Genomic DNA, 20,901 nt, shown 5'->3' on the forward strand with positions numbered 1-20,901 from the left:
ATGGGAACAATTTTGGATTAAATTTTTAGAATTGTGGGTGGTTCCATCCCTAAACTGAGGGTTGTGTCTAACCTCCAGATAGAGTTTCTACAAGTTCTCCCTTCTCTTTGTTGAGTATTTCAGCTTCTTTCTTCTTGGTTGGATTCTAGGAGCCTCTTAATTTCCTGGCATCTGGTACATTTTATTAGCTACCCCCCAGTTTCCCTTCCCACATTGCTATACACCTTGGTTCAATTTCCTGACACTCTGTACATCTCCATCACCTTACATATCTTTTTTCCCTTGTTTTTGACTTCCCTCCTCCTTTCTTCCTCCCATCCTCTACATCCCATGATAATTTTGTTCCCCCTTCTAAGTAGAACTGAGTCATCCACACTTTGGTCTTCATTCCTCTTGAACATTATATGGTCTGTAAGTTGTATCATGTGTATTCTGAGCTCTTATCCTAATATCCACTTATAAGTGAGTACATACCATGTGTGGTCTTTTTTGACTTTGTTACCTCACTAAGGTTGATATTTTCAAATTTCATCCATTTACCTTAGAATTTCATGAAGTTATTGTTTTAATGCCTGAGTAATACTACACAGTATAAATGTTCAACAATTTTTGTATCCATTCCTCGGTTGAGGGATATCTGGGTTGTTTCCAGCTATTATAAAGAAGGCTCCTAGGAACATAGTGGAGCATGTGTGTTTGTTATATATTGGAGCATAACATAGTAAAAATGGCCATCTTCCCAAAAGAGACTCAATACCATCCTTATAAAAATTCCAACTCAATTCTTCACAGAGAGAGAAAAAGCAATTCTCAAATTCATTTGGAACAACAAAAATTACAGGATAGTGAAAACTTTTCTCAACAATAAGAGAACTTCTTGGGGAGTCACCATCCATGAGATCAAGCTCTACTACAGAGATTACAGTGATCAAAGAACTTGGTAATGGTACAGAAAGAGACAGCTAGATCAATGGAATAGAATTGAAGACCCAAACATGAACCCATATATCTATGGTCACTTCATCTTTGACAAAATAGCTAAAACTATCAAATGAACAAAAGACAGCATAGTCAACAAATGGTGCTGCCTTAAGTGGAGATTGGCATGTAGAAGAATGCAAATTTACCCATGCTAATCTCATTGTATAAGGCTCAAGTCTAAGTGGATCAAGGACCTCCACATAAAACCAGAAACACTAAGTCTAATAGAAGAAAAAGTGGGAAAGAGCCTCAAACACATGGGCACAGGGAAGAATATCCTCAACAGAGTACCAATAGCTTACGCCTTAAGATAAATAATTGACAAATGGGGCCTCATAATATTGAAAAGCTTCTGTAAAAAAAAGTATATTTTCAATATGACAATATGGCACCCCACAGACTGGGAAAAGATCTTTACCAATTCTCCATTCAATAGAGAGATAATATCTGAACTATACAAAAAACTCAAGAAATTAGACTCCAGAGAACCAAATAACCCTATTAAAAATGGAATATAGAGCTAAACAGGGAATTCTCAACTAAGGAGTCTCACATGGCTGAAGCACACTTAAAGAAATGTTCAACATCCTTAGTCATCAGAGAAATGCAAATCTAAATGCCCATGAGATTTCAACTCACACCAGTCAGAATAGCTAAGATAGAAAACTTAGTTGACAGCATGTGCTGATGAATATGTGGAGAAAGAGAAACCCTCCTCCATTGCTGGTGAGATTGCAAGCTTGTACAACCATTCAGGACATCAATCTGGCAGTTCCTCAGAAAATTGGATCTGAGAACCAAGCTTTACTACACCATTTTTATTTACGAAAACCACATCTGATCTCTTGCTCTTCAGCTGCTCTGATTTGGTGTTAGATAACGTTGAAATTTTTATCTTTTGTTGATATAAAACTTTTTTGGCATTTTCTTCTTTTTTCTGCTTATTTACCATAATTTTCATATTATTTTCTCTGCCTGAAGCAGTAAAATATTGAATATAAATGAATATAAAATGTCCATCCAAATAAAATTTCTTAATGTCCATCAATAAATACTGAAAATTTTATTCTTACATAGGTACTTTGTGATTTTATTATATATTCAGTTTTCTATACACTAGATTTCAAAATGAATAAAATTATATTTCTAAAGATACCAAGACATTTAGTTAATTTTTAATGTTTAGGTTGGCTTTATGTAGTTATATTGAAAAACAATGGGTATCATTATTTAAATGTAATCACTTTTGGAAATAATAACATTCTAGTTTATTCCATAAAGTTGTACATGATACCTTTATATTTATAATTATATAGAAATATATTTTATTATTCAAAATGAAATATGAGTCAATCCAGGACAATCAACTGATATTGAACTACATTCAGTCCATATTCATAGTATGCCAAATTATATTACATGCCCACTTATTTTAAATCTAGCTGACTATCTCACTTTCATAGGAGCTGTGACCATGAGAATGAACTATCATGACTTATCAAAAATATGCCTCTAGCCTCATAAATGTTGGGGTATAGGGTTGATAAGAGCAAGTGATTGTAAATAACTCTGTTTTTTCATGGCTTAACAATGAGGATTATACTTGTGGACCTAGTCATGATTTTAACAGATAACTCTTTTGTGTCATGGTTTATAAATGATGACACTCTACTTATGTATTTATGACAAAGAGAATATTAGAACACAGTCCAAGGAGAGAAATGATATACTCCCATTTTTAGAAAAAAATCTATTTCTGCTTAGTAAATTTTGTATAAAAAGAGCAGAGGGATGAAGATCAGTCTCCTTTTTTGGATTCCTGCTATCTGTAAAATGAGTTTCTCAGGTTCATAGAGATAAACCTGGGGAACAATTATCATGATGGTATAGGAACTTTTAAAAGGAATATTTTTTTTTCGGTTTTTCGAGACAGGGTTTCTCTGTGTAGCCCTGGCTGTCCTGGAACTCACTCTGTAGACCAGGCTGGCCTCGAACTCAGAAATCCGCCTGCCTCTGCCTCCCAAGTGCTGGGATTAAAGGCATGTGCCACCACCACACGGCTAAAAGGAATATTAATAGAGGCATGTGTAGTGCCTTTGCATCAGAGAAGGGCAGGAGGGTTCACACATACTGATGTGGAGATGGTGATGTCATGGGCGCATGTAAGATGGGTTTTTGAGGAGGGCTACAAGGTAAAGAGGGGTGAGTAGCTCAAAGAGAGTAATGCCTTGTGCATTTCTTGTGGGTAAGGCTTCATGCAGGTCAGAAAGGGTAATATTAATGGAAATGGCTGATAATAATGGTCTGGAGAGAGAAGCACAGAAAAAGCATTGGGAGGAATTGGGATGAGTGGTTAAGGGAATAATGTCAGTTGCATATACAATGTACTGTAGCCAGGAGAAGGTAGCTTGGAAATTTTCTGAGACTGATTTCATTGCTTGAGAATATTAGTATGTGTGAAGACTCATTTAGAGGTGGGAATAAGCTCAAGAGAGTCAGGACGGTCAGCTATGGGGTATTTTGCATAGCCATTAAAATAGTTTACTCATGACTCCAGTTCTCCAAGGTTCATTCTACTGATCACAGAGGGAAAGCTGAAAAGAAGTTTTAAAGTTGGTGAACATGGTGCCACCACAGCTGGTGGATTCTATTCTGTAGCTCCTGTAAACCCCCCATATGTGGAGACCTCCTGGAGACATTCACCTGTGGTTTGGTAAAGAAAGGAAAGGAAAGTGCTGGGGATAGTGGAGATGGAATCCAGGTGTAGGGGAATCTCAATCTTGGTCCAACATCCTTCAAGTGGGCAGTCCTGGATTCTTTTAACACTGTTGTGTCCACTGTAGCTTTCCTTAGCAAACAATTTCCAGTAGTAGGTATTGGGAAAGCTAGGGAAAGGCTGGACAGTACTAGAGGTAGTATGAAGAATGACAAAAACAGCCATAAGAATAGATGAGAGAGGGGCTTGTGGAGGGCACATGGCCTGGGCACCCATCATCAGGTCATGAATTTCCTTCCAGGAGATCTTGTTGTCCTTCTGTGTGTGGTGTTTCTTTTGCCTCCTCCTCTTCCTCTGTCTTTAATAGGTCAGTGAGAGGCAGGCCATTTTCTAGGTTGACATTTTTGACAGAAACCCAGATAAGCTTATTCTGGTCTTGTGGGGAAACTCTTTTCTATTGTAAGGAAAAGACCTGGCTCTTCCAAATTCTATCCAAAGTATCTCATCATCTTACTATGATTGGAGGGTATTTTTGGTGTATGCCAATGGAGGTATATAAGAAGATATTTGGAGTTTTGTAGATGTTAAACATATTTAGTATAGTCAGAGCCATCATTAATTATACATTAGAGGGGTAGATTGTTGTCTTTTGTTTCAGAAGTTAGGCTTTTAGGGTTTGATGTGTGTTTGTGTTTGTTTTTTAATTCATTGACCCGGAGGGTTGTGGCAAATTTCTGTATAGTGCGCAATTTCCCAATGCGTGTAGAAGATTTTGAATTTTGAGTTAGTAAAGGCAGGGCTATTAACAATTTTTTTTCTGTTGAGTAATGTCAATGGTGGCAAAAGTGGAGAGTATATGTTGTATTAACTATTTTGAGTTTTTAACCTGTTTGGGCTGTATTCCATATAAAATGCAAGTATGTAAATATGTTTTTGTCTAATGAATTGGGCAATATGGGGGACATCAATTTGCCACAAGGCTTTGGATTTGAGGCCTTGGGGACTTGTGCCTATCATTTGTAAAGCTGGGGTGATAATAAGTGATGTCCAAGAGGAGCTTGTTTTTAATTATCCTTTGGAATTGAGCAAGGGGAAAGTGGGGGAAGCAGGCATAAAACTCCTTCACATTTGTGTGTGTGTATGTGTGTGTGTTTGTGTGTCCTTGTCTTCTTTTAGATCTAGGTAGATGGCATATAATTCTTTATATTGTAAAGGGTGATGGGTCAGCTTTTTGAATCAGAGAGTAGAGGATTTCATACACAGGGGATTAGTATATTACATCTGCAACTCCCCTCTTTGCCCGATCTGTAAATATTGAGGTGGCTCCTGCTACTGGAGCTTTTGAGACTAGTTTCGGGGGCAGCCACAGCAACAAAGTGAGGGCAGCAGTCTATTTCTCATCAGGATGATGGTTGTCAGTTTGTCTTGGGGATCCTATTAAGCTGAGAGTATAGTGGGAGTGAAATAAAGAAGGAGTGAAGTAAAGTCGGAGTGATTTTTTTTATTAGCCACTGATTATCCAAGATGGAGAAGGGCATGAAAAGAAATCTCTGGGTTATGAGTTTGAGTCCCATATTAGGCGCCAGTTGTGGGCCTGTATACCTGAGATTATACACAGATATCTCTGGCTGGGCCATGTGGGAGAGTTCAAGTGAAGAAAAGGGGTGAGAGCATGGAGGAGGAATTGCCTCCACTGCCACTGCTGCTGCAGCTGCTTCCACAGCTGCTTTCACTGATGTTGCTCCAAGTAGCTGCACTGGCTGAGCTATGCTGAGCCCAGCTGGGCTGAACCAGAAGCAGACTGAACAGCCAGAGAGGGGTTGCAGGGGAGGTTCTCCTGGTGCTACTGGAGATCAGTTCTCTTCCCTGGTAGTGGTGTTATAGCTCTTAGGACACATGATCTCAGATGACAGACTAATTCTCACACACTTTTATCCTTCTGGATAGGATCTTTATATAAAGTTTTGGGGTGGGTTGGGGTCTGACAATAAGTGATTTCTATTGGCTTGGTCTGAGAGATTAGGAATACCTCATATACATGTGGAAAGGCGTAGGTTGTTGGCCTTATGTGACTCATGGCTACAGATCTCTCAATGGGAGAGTAGAGGTTGTGGCTACATGAAAGGAGTCTGGTTCCGGGAGCAGGCAAAGCTCCTACTATCCCTTCAGTGTCTCCATGGCTTCTAGCCTTAGCTTCATTTTACCAGCCTTTCTCTCACACTCCACCACCCTGCATAAATATATGACCAAAATATTTGTAGATATATTTTTAGAGTAAGTCTTATTTCTGGGAGGATGTGGCTAGGAGGAAGAACCGGGCCTAACTTTTCCAAATGGCATCCAAAGTATGACCATTAAAGCCCAAACTTACAATATGAAAACTCCGTGGTACAAATGTTGGACTAAAAGTATAAGAAGCCTGGTCTGTTTAAAAACATTACAAAGAAAGAAAATCAAAAACAGACCAAAGCAGAAACTTCCTGCAATACCACAGACAAGTAGCTAGAAAAAAGTTTTCTAGCTTTGAAGAAAGAAAATGAAAGGTGATAGTATTGAAGGTGCTTTTTAAAATAAGCCCCTACTGATTTTAAAAGCAAATCAAAGAAGTTGGAGCTTTTTCTAAAGAAGAGAAAATCAGTAGCAGATAGGGGGAAAACACTCCAGCATACTCATAAATTAAAGGTAGCCAGTGCAGTGGCAGTTGGTAAAACCTATGGAAACTTCCTCAAGTCTACAGACAAACCAAAAGTCCCATTAGTTTCTCCCAGGCTTGGCACTGTAGCACAGCCTTTTTTCCTATGGGAATTAATGTTCTTTGCTCATAGCATTTGGAACTGCAGCTATAGGTTGACTACTGCAGCCAGAATTGGATGAAAAGCCTAAAATCCTCTCCCTGTTAACAAGAGAAAGGGGTGGCCAAGTGTAGCACAGCATCTGAGCTAAAGCACAACAGACACAGGAGTCAGAGACAGAAAGTTACATGTGAATTCTAGACCAACCTGGTTTACAAAATAAAGTTGAAGTGGTTATCTGCTAATTAATATAGCCACTTACAAATGACAGTATAAAAATAAAAATGACACATTATTCTTTTAAAAGTACTATGTCAGTATTTGCTGAATAATAAATATAAAAGCCTTTACAAATTTAAAAAACAAATACATATAAATCTCACATTGAACTAAAAGGAAAAGAAAAATATAGGTATATTTAATCCACATACGATATGTTTATAATTTCAGTTTAAAAGATAATGCTTTCTTTGTTGCCAAAAAGCCTTTGACCTAGCAAAGATATATTGGTGAGTCAATGAGCTAGAGATAGAGTGGTGACAAAGTTATTTGTCTTTATCTTTTCAAGAGAAGAAAGTATCCAGCTAAGGAATTGAGAGACCATTGAACAAGAAAATTAAGAATAATACTGTTAAGTTTATTAACTATATTGCACATTGATAATGATCTTGACAATGGAGAATGGAAAACCCTTTGACAGAGAATGTAAATATATCAAATAAACACATATATCATAGAGAAATGTGATATTGTTTAAATTTACAGGGATAAGTGGTTAACGGCAATTTTAGTCTAAATGTGACCAAACTACAATTGAGCTGGACACATTGACAGACAGTGTTCTAGTTTAAAATGGCACGGTATCCCAAATGAGTTAAGGTGTCAAATCTGCTCTAAGCACCCAGTATCCTTAGACATTGGGATTCATGGGTAGAACTGATAATGTCTCAGCCTAGCATATAATACATAAGTCAGGATGAAACATCTGGTCAGGTACAATGGAGAATTGCTTGTACACTAAGATGAAAAGGAACTTAAGTAGAGTTTAATATGGAAAATACCATTAAAATAATACTGAAAAGGATAAAGAAATTTATATGAACTGCAATCCCCAAAAGAAGAAGAGATTAAAATTCACACACACACACACATATATATATATATATATATATATATATATATATATATATATATATATTCAGTTTATTTGGCATCTATTATACATATATGTATATATATACATATCTATGTATATATGATATAATATACATATAATATAATATGTATGATAGATACCAAATAAACTGAGTGTTTTGATACCAATACTTGAGAGACAAAGACAAAGACACTTAAAATCCTTATTTGTTGAAGCACAGCTATGCCTACATCATGAAACACTGTCTCACTAAATAATAATAAATATATATTACTATATAGGGCTATATTTGGATTTCATTCTCATTTGATTTATCAATATTATTATAGGTATGCATGTAATGGTAATGATGATGTTGCAAATTCTTTTTGAGAGTGTTCAAAAAAGTGCAGACTTAGATATAAAGGTGCTTCTAGATTGGGTTAATCTATGATGACTTCAAACTGAATGACAAAAATTATATTATGTTGGGAGACAGGATTTGTCTTTTTGTCAACAAGAAAGAAGAAAGGGCTTTTGAATTCCTCCAGAAAGAAAGATTAGATTTGATAGAGGGAGATCCTCTTAAGATCTTGGCTCCAGAAAGGGAAAAGAAATCATGGAGACCAAATAAGACAGGTAACATGATTTGTTGATGCTTCTACGGGGGAACATCCCTAATACTGATTGCGAGAAGTAAAAAATGTCTTTAGACAGAATTCTCTCTATACATAGATAAAGGATCATGTTGGTTACACAGGCAAATTGCTAATACAGCCTTCTGGTTTTTATCTGTACCTAGGAGAAGATCTTGTGTTCTGGTTCCCACCTACGCAGCCCAATCTCAAATGCAGCTTGACCTTTTGGAGTTCTGACACATCAAGGATCACAGGAACACAGGCTCATAGGAGGGACAGGCTCCAATCGGAGACAACAATGCCAGTTAACCAGATGGCTAGAGGTAAGCTCAAGACCATAAGCAACAGAAACCAATACTACTTGGCAAGATCAGATTCCAGTTCTCCTACCACAGCAAGCCCTGGATACCCCAAAACACTGAAAAATTAAGATTCAGGTCTCAAATCCCATTTTATGAAGATGATAGAGGACTTTAAGAAGGACATAAATATCTCCCTTGAAGAAATACAGGAGAACTCAGTAAAACAAGTAGAAGCCCTTTAAGAGGAAACACATAAATCTCTTAAAGAAATACAGGAAAACACAGTCAAACAGATGAAGGGATTGAACAAAACCATGCAGGATCTAAAAATGGGAATTGAAACATTAAAGAAAACACAAATGCAGACAACCCTGGAGATGAAAACCTGTGAAAGAGTGCAAGAGTAACAGATGCAAACATTACCAACAGAATACAAGAGACAGAAGAAAGAATCTTAGACATAGTGGATACCATAGAATACTTTCTTACTCAAAGAGGGAAATACCCATGGCACAATCATATTTTAACACAGGAAAATGAAAGTGCAAACTGTGTAAGTAACTCATTTCAATGTTCCTCCAAATGGATTCTATAATTTCTTTAGGTCTGGTCTCTACAGTAAACACAGCTAGTCTCCTGGGCTCAGGCAGCTCTGCTCTACAGTTGGGGATGCTCTCGGTGGTAGACTCATCATAATGATGAGTCTAAAATGCTGTAATGCCCTGCTGCATGTTCAATGAATGTTCACCATTACCCTCTCTTGGGCTTTCTTCAGAAACTCTGAAATTGTGATTAAGTGCCAATTGTAAAATACCCCACATTGCTTCTTATACTTTTGTTATTCTGGTGCAACTAGGCTGAACTTTTATCAATCACCACCCCACTCCTTTATTTTATGTATCCCAGTACTACCAAAGTGCCAAGTCTCAGATGTTCTTCACAAATTCCTGCATCCTTTTGAAATCAGTAATATGTAGGTGACTCTTAAACAATACCAGGTTTGGCTGAGACCATGAGATGAAGCCTCGTCCTATTCGGAATCTCAGTTTCTGTGTGCTGACTCTAAAGGAAAAAATCTTAGATGATTTCCCCTCAAATGTCACAGAACCCACAGATTAAGAACTTTGAACATTTAAGTTTACTTTTGAGTTTTAGAGAGACATTGGAGTTTTAGAGAGACTATGATTATTAAAGAAAGATTTCAGATATTATAAATACTTTGAGCATATTAGAGAGATATGATCTTTGAAAGAGGTTTTGGATATTTTTAAAAAATTGAACTTTTAATAATGTTGTCCTGCTTGGTATTGTTATATCAATGTTAATATGACTATGAGTTCTTGGGGTTGGACAGGAAGATAAATGCTTATTTAACAGTGATAAGTTTATGTGTCACATTGATAAGGAATCTGTTGGTCTGTCTGGTTTTATGTCAAATTGACACATGCTAGAGTAATTTTGAATGAGGCAACATTACCTGGAAAACTGACCACAATATATTACCCTATGGGGAAAAAAGAGAATACCATAGAAGACATTTTTCTAATGCATAAATATATACTACATATAAAAACCTTATATTGGTAGAAAAAAAGAAAAAAGTTTTAAAAGCCACAAAAAACAAAAAAGCTGGGAAACTGGATACTGCCTGAGATGTCACCCTTGACATTCTTCAGAAGACTTGCCTCAAGAACAATTTTAAAGAAGCTACCTGGCGTAGTGCAGTATAACAGACTGCTCCAGTCATTACTTCAATTAAGCCCTGAATTTTCTCAGCACATATAGAATGAGAAAAAATGCTACAGCTTCCATTTTTAAAATTTATACTTTTCCAAATTTCTTGAACCTTCAAAAAGAATTTCAATGTCCAAAATCAGCAGGAAGTAATTATAAGAAAACTATTTCAATGGGCTATTGGTGTTCTGTTCAGGGAATCTTCCCCAAGGCTGATGTGTTCGAGGCTCTTTCCCAGTTTCTCTTCTGATAGATTCAGTGTATCTGGTTTTATGTTGAGGTTTTTGATCCACTTCAACTTGAGCTTTGTATAAGGAGATAAGAATGGGTTACTTTGCATTTTTGTACATGCTGACCACCACCTAAGCCAGCACCATTTGTTGAATATGCTGTCTTGTTTCCACTGGATGGTTTTAGCTTCTTTCTCAAAAATCAAATGACAATGGGTGTGTAGCTTCATTTCTGGGTCTTAAATTATATTTCATACACACAAAATATGCTTCAACACATAACAAGGACACATGCTTTACTATGTTTATAGCAGCTTTATTTATAATAGCCAGAAGCTGAAAAGAACCCAGATATCCCTCAGCAGAGGAATGGTTACAAAAACTGTGATACATTTACTCAATGGCATACTACTGAGCTATTAAAAACAAAGATTTCATGAAATTCATAGGCAAATAGAACTAGAAAATTTTATCCTGAGTAAGGTAACTCAGTCACAAGAGAACACATATGGTATGTACTCACTGATAAGTGAGTATTATAGAAAAAAAAACTCAGAGTACCCATTATACAACTTACAGACCATACAAAACTCAAGAAAAGAAAGACCAAACTGTGGATGCTTTAGTCCTACATGGAAGGGGAAACAAAATAATCATGGGAGGTAGAGGGTGGAAAGAATTTGAGAGGAACAAAGGAGATACAGAGGGGAAAAAGGTGGACATAATCAGGTGTGGGTGGAGATCGAGGAGATGTACAGAGGGTCAGGAAATTAAACCAAGTTGTATAGCAATGGGAGATTGGGAACAGGGGTAGCCAACATAAAGTTCCAGGTGCCCAGAAAACACTAGGCTTCTAGGACCCAACAGGGATTACATTAGCTGAAATACCCAACAAAGTTGAAGGAGAACCTATAGAGACCATATGAAGGAGTTAGGCATAGCACCCAGTTGATGGATGGAGCCACCCTCCCTTCTCAAAAATTTTAACCCAGAATTGCTCCTGTATGCAGAAAATACAGGGACAAAGAGTAGAGCAGAGACTGAAGTAAAGGCCATCCAGAGACTGCCACACTTGGGGATTCATCCCATATGTAGCCACCAAACCCAGGAACTATTGCTAATGCCAAAAATTGCTTGCTGATAGGAGCCTGATATAGCTGTATCTTGAGAGGCATTTAGATTTGTAACAGAAGATAAAGTAAAACTAGCCTGACAGTTGTAATTGCACTTAGCAAAAATAATATATATGTTTTACCTCCTATTACGTGGATAATAAAGACTCATAGCTGGAATTACAAAAATAGCTTCTTTGCCTCTCAGCTATACACTGATCTTGAGAGCTGTTCTAATATATAAGATGTCAACGGTTATATAAAAGTTTGGAAATATAGTGAACTTTCTAAAAAATATTTTTACACATACTGTAATAGTGTTTTAAGAAAACTGTAGCTTCATCGAGAGTCATTCATTGTTGTGGTAGAAATGAGAAGTGTCCCCCAGAGAACCAGACATTTAAGGGCATAGTTTATAATTAGGGTAACTATTATAGGATATTTAGGTGGTACAGTGTAGCTGAAAATATACATCACTGAGATCAAGCTAGTTTTTTACTCTATGTTTGCATTTAAGAAGGAGAGATGATAGTTTCTTTATTTTTTTTAAATTTTTTCCTTTTATATCAACTGACTTATATAAACATATATACAAACTTATGCATACATATATGACATATATGTGTAGTATATATATATATATATATATATATATATATGCATATAAACATATGAGTGTGTGTGTTAGGATTTTATTGCTATAAACAGACACCTTGTCCAGGGTAACTCTTATAATGACACATTTTAATTAAAGCTGGCTTAGAGGTTCAGGATTCGGTTCACTATATAATCAAGGCAGGAGCATGGCTGCATCAGGCAGGCATGATGTAGGAAGAGCTGAAGGTTCTAGATCATGTCCAGAAGGCAAACAGGGGAAATCTGGCTTCCTTGAAGCTAGGATGAGGGTCCTAAAGTCCATGCCCACAGGGCATACCTAGGCCAAACATATTCAAAAATCATAATGTGTGGTGTGTGTGTGTTCCAAATAAATTCATCCTTCCATGAATTCCCATTGGTGATGATGTTTCATCATAGCAACAGAAACATAACTAATATACATATGTGCTTCAAAGTATTTACTTGCCCTTAATGTTGTAAATAAGTTCAATAAACTCATTACTTACAAAAAGAATAGAGCATAAGGATCTCAACCTTCATTTCTTGTAATAAAGTTAGATATATTTGAAAAAATGAAAATATCCAAATCTTTCTCTTCAGCATGAGACAATTTCCACATCCTGAGTATCATTTTGCCCATTATCATTGGCAGGCCTTTGTATTAAGAGACAAAATAGGCCCTTCTGCTCCTGGCCCAGATACCAGTGGCTGGAACAGTCTCCCAGCTGATCTGCTCCCCTCTGGAAACTGAGTCCGGGGTCACCCTAGGGAGGTCACAGACCACAGAGCAGCAGGTAGGAGAACCCACACACTGCCCTAGGCCTTAGAAGCACAACTAGCACTAGGGAGCCCCCAGAGGGCACCTGGCATCCAGACCCTGCCCCTGCGGAGAACCACTCTCCTTCCGCCCCTGGCCCCCAATACCTGTGGCTGGAGCAGTCTCACAGCTAACCAAATGGCGAAAGGCAAGCGTAAGAATGTAAATAACAGAAACCAAAGTTACTTGGCATCACCAGAACCCAGTTCCCCCACCATAGCAAGTCCTGAACACCACATCACACCAGAAAAGCAGGACTCAGAATTAAAATCACTTCTCATGATGATGATGGAGGACTTTAAAAAGGACATAAATGACACTCTCAAAGAATTTGAGGAGAACACAGGTAAACAGGTAGAAGCCCTTAAAGAAATGCAAGAAAACACAACCAAACAGGTGAAGGAATTACACAAAACCATCCAGGATCTAAAAAATGGAAGTAGAAACAATAAAGAAATATCAAAGGGAGACTACCCTGGAGATAGAAAACCTAGGAAAAAGATCAGGAGTCATAGATGCAAGCATCACCAACAAAATTCAAGAGATAGAGGAGAGAATTTCATGCACAGAAGATACCATGGAAAACATAGACACAATGGTCAAAGACAATATGAAATGTAAAAAGCTCCTAACACAAAACATCCAGGAAATCCAGGACACAATGAGAAGACCAAACCTAAGGATAATAGTTATAGATGAAGGTTAAGATTCCCAACTTAAAGGGCCAGTAAATATCTTCAACAAAATTATAGAGGAAAACTTCCCTTACCTAAAGAAAGAGATGTCATTAAATATACAAGAAGCCTACAAAACCCCAAATAGACTAGATCAAAAAAGAAAAACCTCCCGTCACATAATAATCAAAACATCAAATATACAAAACAAAGAGAAGACACTAAAAGCAGTAAGAGAAAAAGGCAACGTAACATATAAAGGCAGATCTATAAGAATTACACCAGATTTCTCACCAGAGATTATAAAAGCCAGAAAATCCTGGACTGATATCAGACAGGCCCTAAGAGAACACAAATGCCAGCACAGATTACTATACCCAATCAAAAAAAAAATAAAGAAGGGCACTTCATATTCATCAAAGGAAAAATGTACCAAGAGAAACTTACAATTCTGAACATCTATGCTCCAAATGCAAGGGCACCCACATACATAAAAGAAACTTTACTAAAGCTTAAAGCATACATTGCACCTCACACAATAATAGTGGGATATTTCAACACCCCACTCTCAGCAATGGACAGATCGTGGAAACAGAAACTAAACCGAGACACAATGAAACTAACAGAAGTTATGAACCAATTGGACATAACTGACATCTATAGAACATTTCATCCTAAAACAAAAGAATATAACTTTTTCTCAGCACCTCATGGTACCTTCTCCAAAATAGACCATATAATTGGTAACAAAGCAGGCCTCAATAGACACAAAAAGATTGAAATAATCCCTTGTATCCTATCAGACCACCATGGACTAAGACTCATCTTTGACATGGACAGGAAGTCCTAGCTAGAGTGATTAGACAACAAAAGGAAGTCAAAGGGATACAAATAGGAAAGGAAGACGTCAAAATTTCACTGTTTGCAGATGATATGATAGTATAATTAAGTGTCCCTAAAACTTCCACCAGAGAACTCCTAAACCTGATAAACAATTTCAGTAAATTGGCTGGATATAAAATCAACTCATACAAATCAGTAGCCTTCCTATACTCAAAAGATAAACAGGCTGAGAATGAAATTAGGGAAATGACACCCTTCACAATAGTTACAAATAATATAAAATATCTTGAAGTAAATCTACCCAAGCAAGTGAAAGATCTGTATGACAAGAACTTCAAGTCTCTGAAGAAAGAAATAGAAGATCTCAGAAGATGGAAAGATCTCCCATGCTCCTGGATTGGCAGGATTAAGTTAGAAAAATGGCTATCTTATCAAAAGCAATCTATAGATTCAATGCAACCCCCATCAAAATTCCAAATCTATTCTACAGAGAGATAGAAAGAGCAATTTGCCAATTTATTTGCAACAACAAAAAACCCAGGATAGTGAGAACTATTCTCAACAACAAAAGAACTTCTGGGGGAATTACAGTCCCTGACCTCAAACTATACTACACGACAATAGTTATAAAAACTGCATGATATTGGTAGAGAGACAGGCAGAAAGATCAATGGAATAGAATTGAAGATCCAGAAATGAGCCCACACAACTATGGTCACTTGATCTTTGACAAAGGAGCTAAAACCATCCAGTGGAAAAAGGCCAGCATTTTCAGCAAATGGTGCTGGTTCAACCGGAGGTCAATATGCAGAAGGATGCAAATCAAGCAGTTCATATCTCCTTGTACAAAGCTCAAATCAAAGTGGATAAAAGAACTTCACTTAAAACCAGATACACTGAAACTAATAGAAGAGAAGGTGGGAAAGACCCTCGAATACCTAGGCACGGAGGAAAGTTCCTGAACAGAACACCAATGGCTTATGCTCTAAGAACAAGAGTTGACAAATGAGACCTCATAAAATTGAAAAGCTTTTGTAAGGCAAAGGATATTGTCAATAAGACAAAACGGCAACCAACAGATTGGAAAAAGATCTTAACCAATCCTACATCCGATAGAGGGCTAATATCCAAGATATACAAAGAACTCAAGAGATTATTCTCCAGACAACCATATGACCCTATTAAAAATGGGGTACAGAGCTAAACAAAGAATTCTCAACAGAGGAAACTCGAATGGCTGAGAAGCACCTTAAGAAATGCTCAACATCTTTAGTCATCAGGGAAATGCAAATCAAAACAACCCTGAGATACCACCTCACATCTGTCAGAATGGCTAAGATCAAAAACTCAGGTGATAGTAGATGCTGGCGAGGATGCTGAGAAAGAGGAACACTCCTCCATTGTTGGTGGGATTGCAAGCTGGTACAACCACTCTGGAAAGCAGTCTGGTGGTTCCTCAGAAAATTGGACATAGCATTACCTGAGGACCCAGCTATACCCCTCCTGGGCATATACCCAGAAGATGCTCCAACATATAATAAGGACATATTCTCCACTATGTTCATAGCAGCCTTATTTATAATAGCCAGAAGCTGGAAAGAACCAAGATGTCCCTCAACAGAGGAATGGATACAAATTTGTGGTACATCTACACAATGGAGTATTACTCAGCTATTAAAAATAATGATTTCGAGAATTTTTTAGGTAAATGGATGGACCTAGAAATTATCATCCTGAGTGAGTTAACCCAATCACAAAAGAACACACATGCTATTTACTCACTGTTTAGTGGATGTTAGCCCACAAGCTTGGAATAGGGAAGACTCAACCTGCAGACCAAATGAAGCTCATGAAGAAGGAAGACCAAGAGGGGATGCCTCAGTTCTACTTAAAAAGAGTAACAAAAATACTCAAGGGAGCAAATATAGAAACAAAACATGGGACAGAAACTGAAGGAGGGGCCATCAGGAGACCATTCCACCTGGGTATTCATCCCATGTACAGTCACCTAAGCTAGACACTGATGTGGATGGCTGGAAGTGCATGCTGTCAAAAATATGATATAGCTGTCTACTTAGAGGTCTGCCAAAGACTAACACATTCAGAGGAAGATGCTCACAGCTAACCACTGATATGATCAAGGGTCTCCCAATGGAGAACTTAGAGAGAGGACTGAAAGAGCAGCATGGGTTTGTGACCCCAGGAGGAAAGCAACAATACCAAACTACCAGAGCCCCCTAGGGTCTAAACCACCAGCCTGGGAGAACATATGGAGGGACCCATGACTACAGCAGTATATGTAGGTCAGGATGGCCTGGTCGGACATAGGTTGGAGAGGAGTTTCTTGGTCCCATAAAAAATGAACACAAAATGGGGGGAGAATGTGAGGGAGGGGAGGGGGTTAGTGGGGGGGTAGGTGCGGTCACTGCCTCATAAAAGCATGAGGAGGGGGATGGGCTAGGAGGTTTCTGGGTGGTGGGAGGAAGTGGGGTAAGGGGATAAAATCTGAAAGGTTAATATAATACCCAATTTTAAAAAAAGAGATGAAAAAGGGGGAAAAGGAGAAAAAAAGAAAAAATAGAAGGAAAAGAAAAATAGGAGATTTAATAACACAAATGGACGGATTTAGAAATTTAGGAGGCAGTTTATGTTAATGGAAACAGCATCATAGAAACTGGAAAATCACACCCTCAAAGAAGCACAAGGAGGGGGGATGGGATAAAGGGTTCCTGGGTGGTGGGGAGAATGGGATAAGGGGATAAAATTTGAAATGTAAATATTACAACCAATTTTGAAAAGCGGGAAAAAAAAGAAAAGTTGTTAGAACCAACATCTTTAAAAAAAAAAGGCAGCCCTCTAGGAAAAAAATTTTTTTTCTTAATACTAAAAGTTGTTCTGAGAATTGTATATTGCAGAATACACAGCCTTGGTATATCTATTCATCAAAAATACTTAGCAGACTTGCCCAAACCTCTTATGACCTAGAATTCCATCTGGATGCAGTGAAGACACAGTGTCAGAGGCTTATCAATTTACTCTTCCCCCCCCCACCACCCCTCTTCTAATATCTCAATGCCCATAATCAGCTTGAAGAAGTTAAAGAAGAGTCAGCGTTACCCTATTCCCTGGGCTTGGGGACTAAGGTGGTTAATATTGGTCTGTCTTTCTAGGGAAAAGTAGTGGTTTTGTTGGAAGAGGGAGGATTAGCTAGGACTCATTGCATAGCCATAACCTATTGGTAGAAATCTGCATAATTAATATCAAGATGAAGTTATAATTTCTTAAACCATACAAAATTTACTTTGATTTCAAATTTAAGGTTTTATTGATATGAGCTTCTTATTGATATAAAAGTGAGATGAATTTTGATACTGTCATGGGCATTGTGCCTATATAACACATTTAGGAATACAAGGCTTAGACCCAGTCCTTCTTTAACTTTTTTAACTGATTTGGGAAAGTTAGCCTATGAGTCAAGGGATTATAGCAAATTCATGGCTTTGAGTTTATTGTTAGGGTGTTTTCCATATTTTATTTAGAAATAGCTGAGAGGAGTTAACGGACAACAGTCCAGGTTACCGTACATGGATAGTTGGTTTTCAAAACGTCAGAAGTCCATTGAATTGACGCTACAAATATTTCTATATTAATGTTCATTTTGATTAGAGACCTGTCTGCTCCTGACAGCTTCCTGTCTTGGATTCTAAGAAGAAATTGAGCATCTTTGGAGTTACTCCAGTTGTGTGGTGACAGCCACTAGGCAAGAATTGCCTCTTCCCATCTACAGACAAATTACTGTCCAGAAAAGGACACACATGCAGAATAGTCAACTGATTATATCTGCCTAGACAGAGTAATCAGCCCTTAATAATGCTGTATCACTAAGGTCTGTCAGATGATTCTGGGCCAGAAGGCTGAAGATTTGATGCTCCAACGTTCTGTAGTATAGGGGCTTTTCAGGTGTTCAGCAGTTTCTATAAATTGGCTAAGTCTTAGAAGCTATGTTTAGTGCTTCCCATAATTTCAGTTAACTCAGTCATTCTGGATTTCTGATGGGGTTGAAGACCTATAGGCTCATAGCCAATCTTGGCTATTTACTTTGAGAGAAAAAAATCTGAGTAGATGGTTTTCAGCTGACATTCATTCTAAAGCCAAGAAAAAAGCCAGGTTCAAAACTAAGTGTTTTAGTTAGGAGAGATAACAGAGGTTTTGGTTAGTCAACAAAATGATGAACTGGGCATTAGAACTATCTTGTACCTCACTGGTACAATTAGGAATAAGTATGCTCTAATTGTATTGTGAGAAAAAAGCTTTATTTTTACAGGAAGGGTGATATGTAGGAGGAGCTGAGGGGGAAGGAGTACCGAGAGGAAGAGACGGAGTAAGGAGAGGAGAAGATTGTGCCGCGCCAACCCTGACCAGCAGTAATTAAGACAGGGAACAACCGGTTCCTTCTCACAGCAGTTTACTCAGGATGCTTAGCAGTTGGTAGTCAAGATGGTGAGCCCGTGATCCCTTCCTGGGGGCAGCTTATAAACCCTGCCAGGAGCCCATGAACTCATGCCAGGTGCACCATACAGCTGAGGTCAATAAACAGCAAAAGAAGCTATGTGGGATAAACACATTTATCAGAATGTGCTTCAGCTGTTATAGGCTTTTGAAAACCAAGTCTTTCATCAGGGTATATGATTCCAGATGGCTGCAAAGTTGACCTAGCCGCTTTCTACTAAAGTCGGCTCCCAACAGAAGATGAAAAAGACGAGAAGCTAGGCAATGAGAGAGAAAAAGAGAGAGAAAGAGAGAGGGGCATGGAGGCAGATGTTCACGTGTCTCCAGCAGTCAAAGATAGTTTATATATCTAGGTTGGGTATTCGGTTACACTTCTGACCGAGCATTACCAAACTTATAAAGCCTTTGATTAACATTTTAAAAAATGTATAAAAGCAAAACGGAAAAGGGGTCATGGGATAGGGGTTTTCTAGGGAGTGGAAATGGGTAAAGGGGATGGCATCTGAAATGTAAATAAAATATTTTAAAAAAACATAAATGGTGACATTTGCAAGACTTGTCTTTGGTTTTCATGTTAATCTGATTATTGAACCAAGTCTTTTTACTGGAATGCCAGGAAGGCATGAATAGACATGGACATGATTAATAGATGATAATTTGCATATATCAGTCTCTTAATGTTAGATGTTGTGTCACCATGTTTTTGGGGATCAAATGAAAGAATGGACTTCTATACTTGGTGAGTCTCAATGTCATATTTTGTTCTTTTACACTCCAAAGGGAGTTTACTCATTACATTCATGTTGTTTTTATGCTTTATATAGGATAGAAAAGCTAATCATTCATCCAGGGCACATAAAAAATAAAGGAAGGGATTTTGTGCACATCTACACAATTGAAGTAAAAGAATAGTAAAACACTTTCAGAGTGGTCTCAGGTATTACTACCCATAGTCTACCTACCAGGACTCTCTGTTTACCCACAGCCCACTATCTTTAGTTAACTCTTACCAGTAATTTTTCAAAAAAAATCTAAATTTATTGGTATAACCTCTATAACATGAGTCTGAGAATGGGAGGGTATATTTGATTTTTAAGCTATATCAGTTAAGTATGGGGCTTATGAAGAGATGACAGTACTTAGGACAGATGTAAAAACGGATAACACTATGATTAAGTAAAATAAGAAAGGCAGTGCACATGAGTGAAAAAGAAGAAAGCAGGAAAAATTTCAAGATCCATTGAGAAATGGGTCAGAAGTCAGCATTCCAGGTTAACTGGCAGTCATTAAAGTCATGAGAAATTGAAATGCCTTAACTTTGTGCACTGTGGGATTATACATTGTTGGAAGAAGATCCTATTGGAAAGGGCTAAAATATTTCAGTGGAGAACAGACATAGGTCAAGAAGAAAACAACTAAAATAATAATGGATAGGTCTACCTCGATAAGCTGAATAAAATACACCTCAGCAAGATGAGAGGTTGGGATATATATCATAAAGTAGAAGGCCTAGCTTGATGTCAGGCAGGGATGATGAGTCTATTTAGAATTGCAAATATCACATAGGTTGAGAAACAGAAAATTTTACTAGTTGTTTAGTCAGAATTTCTGCCAGAATATCATGACCTGCTGCCTAGCTCTACCTGACAAACTGATCAAAACAGACTTGTGACGTTCAATCATTCAGCAACTTTTGAAATTAAAGACTTGCCACTCACTTGTCAAAGATAGATTACTGTGTCTTGAGAGGTCAGGGTTTTCACCAGATGGATTGTTGTTGAGGTAGTGACATAAAAAGCT

Source organism: Arvicanthis niloticus, chromosome 30, assembly GCF_011762505.2.
Source record: "Arvicanthis niloticus isolate mArvNil1 chromosome 30, mArvNil1.pat.X, whole genome shotgun sequence".
Lineage (NCBI taxonomy): Eukaryota > Metazoa > Chordata > Mammalia > Rodentia > Muridae > Arvicanthis > Arvicanthis niloticus.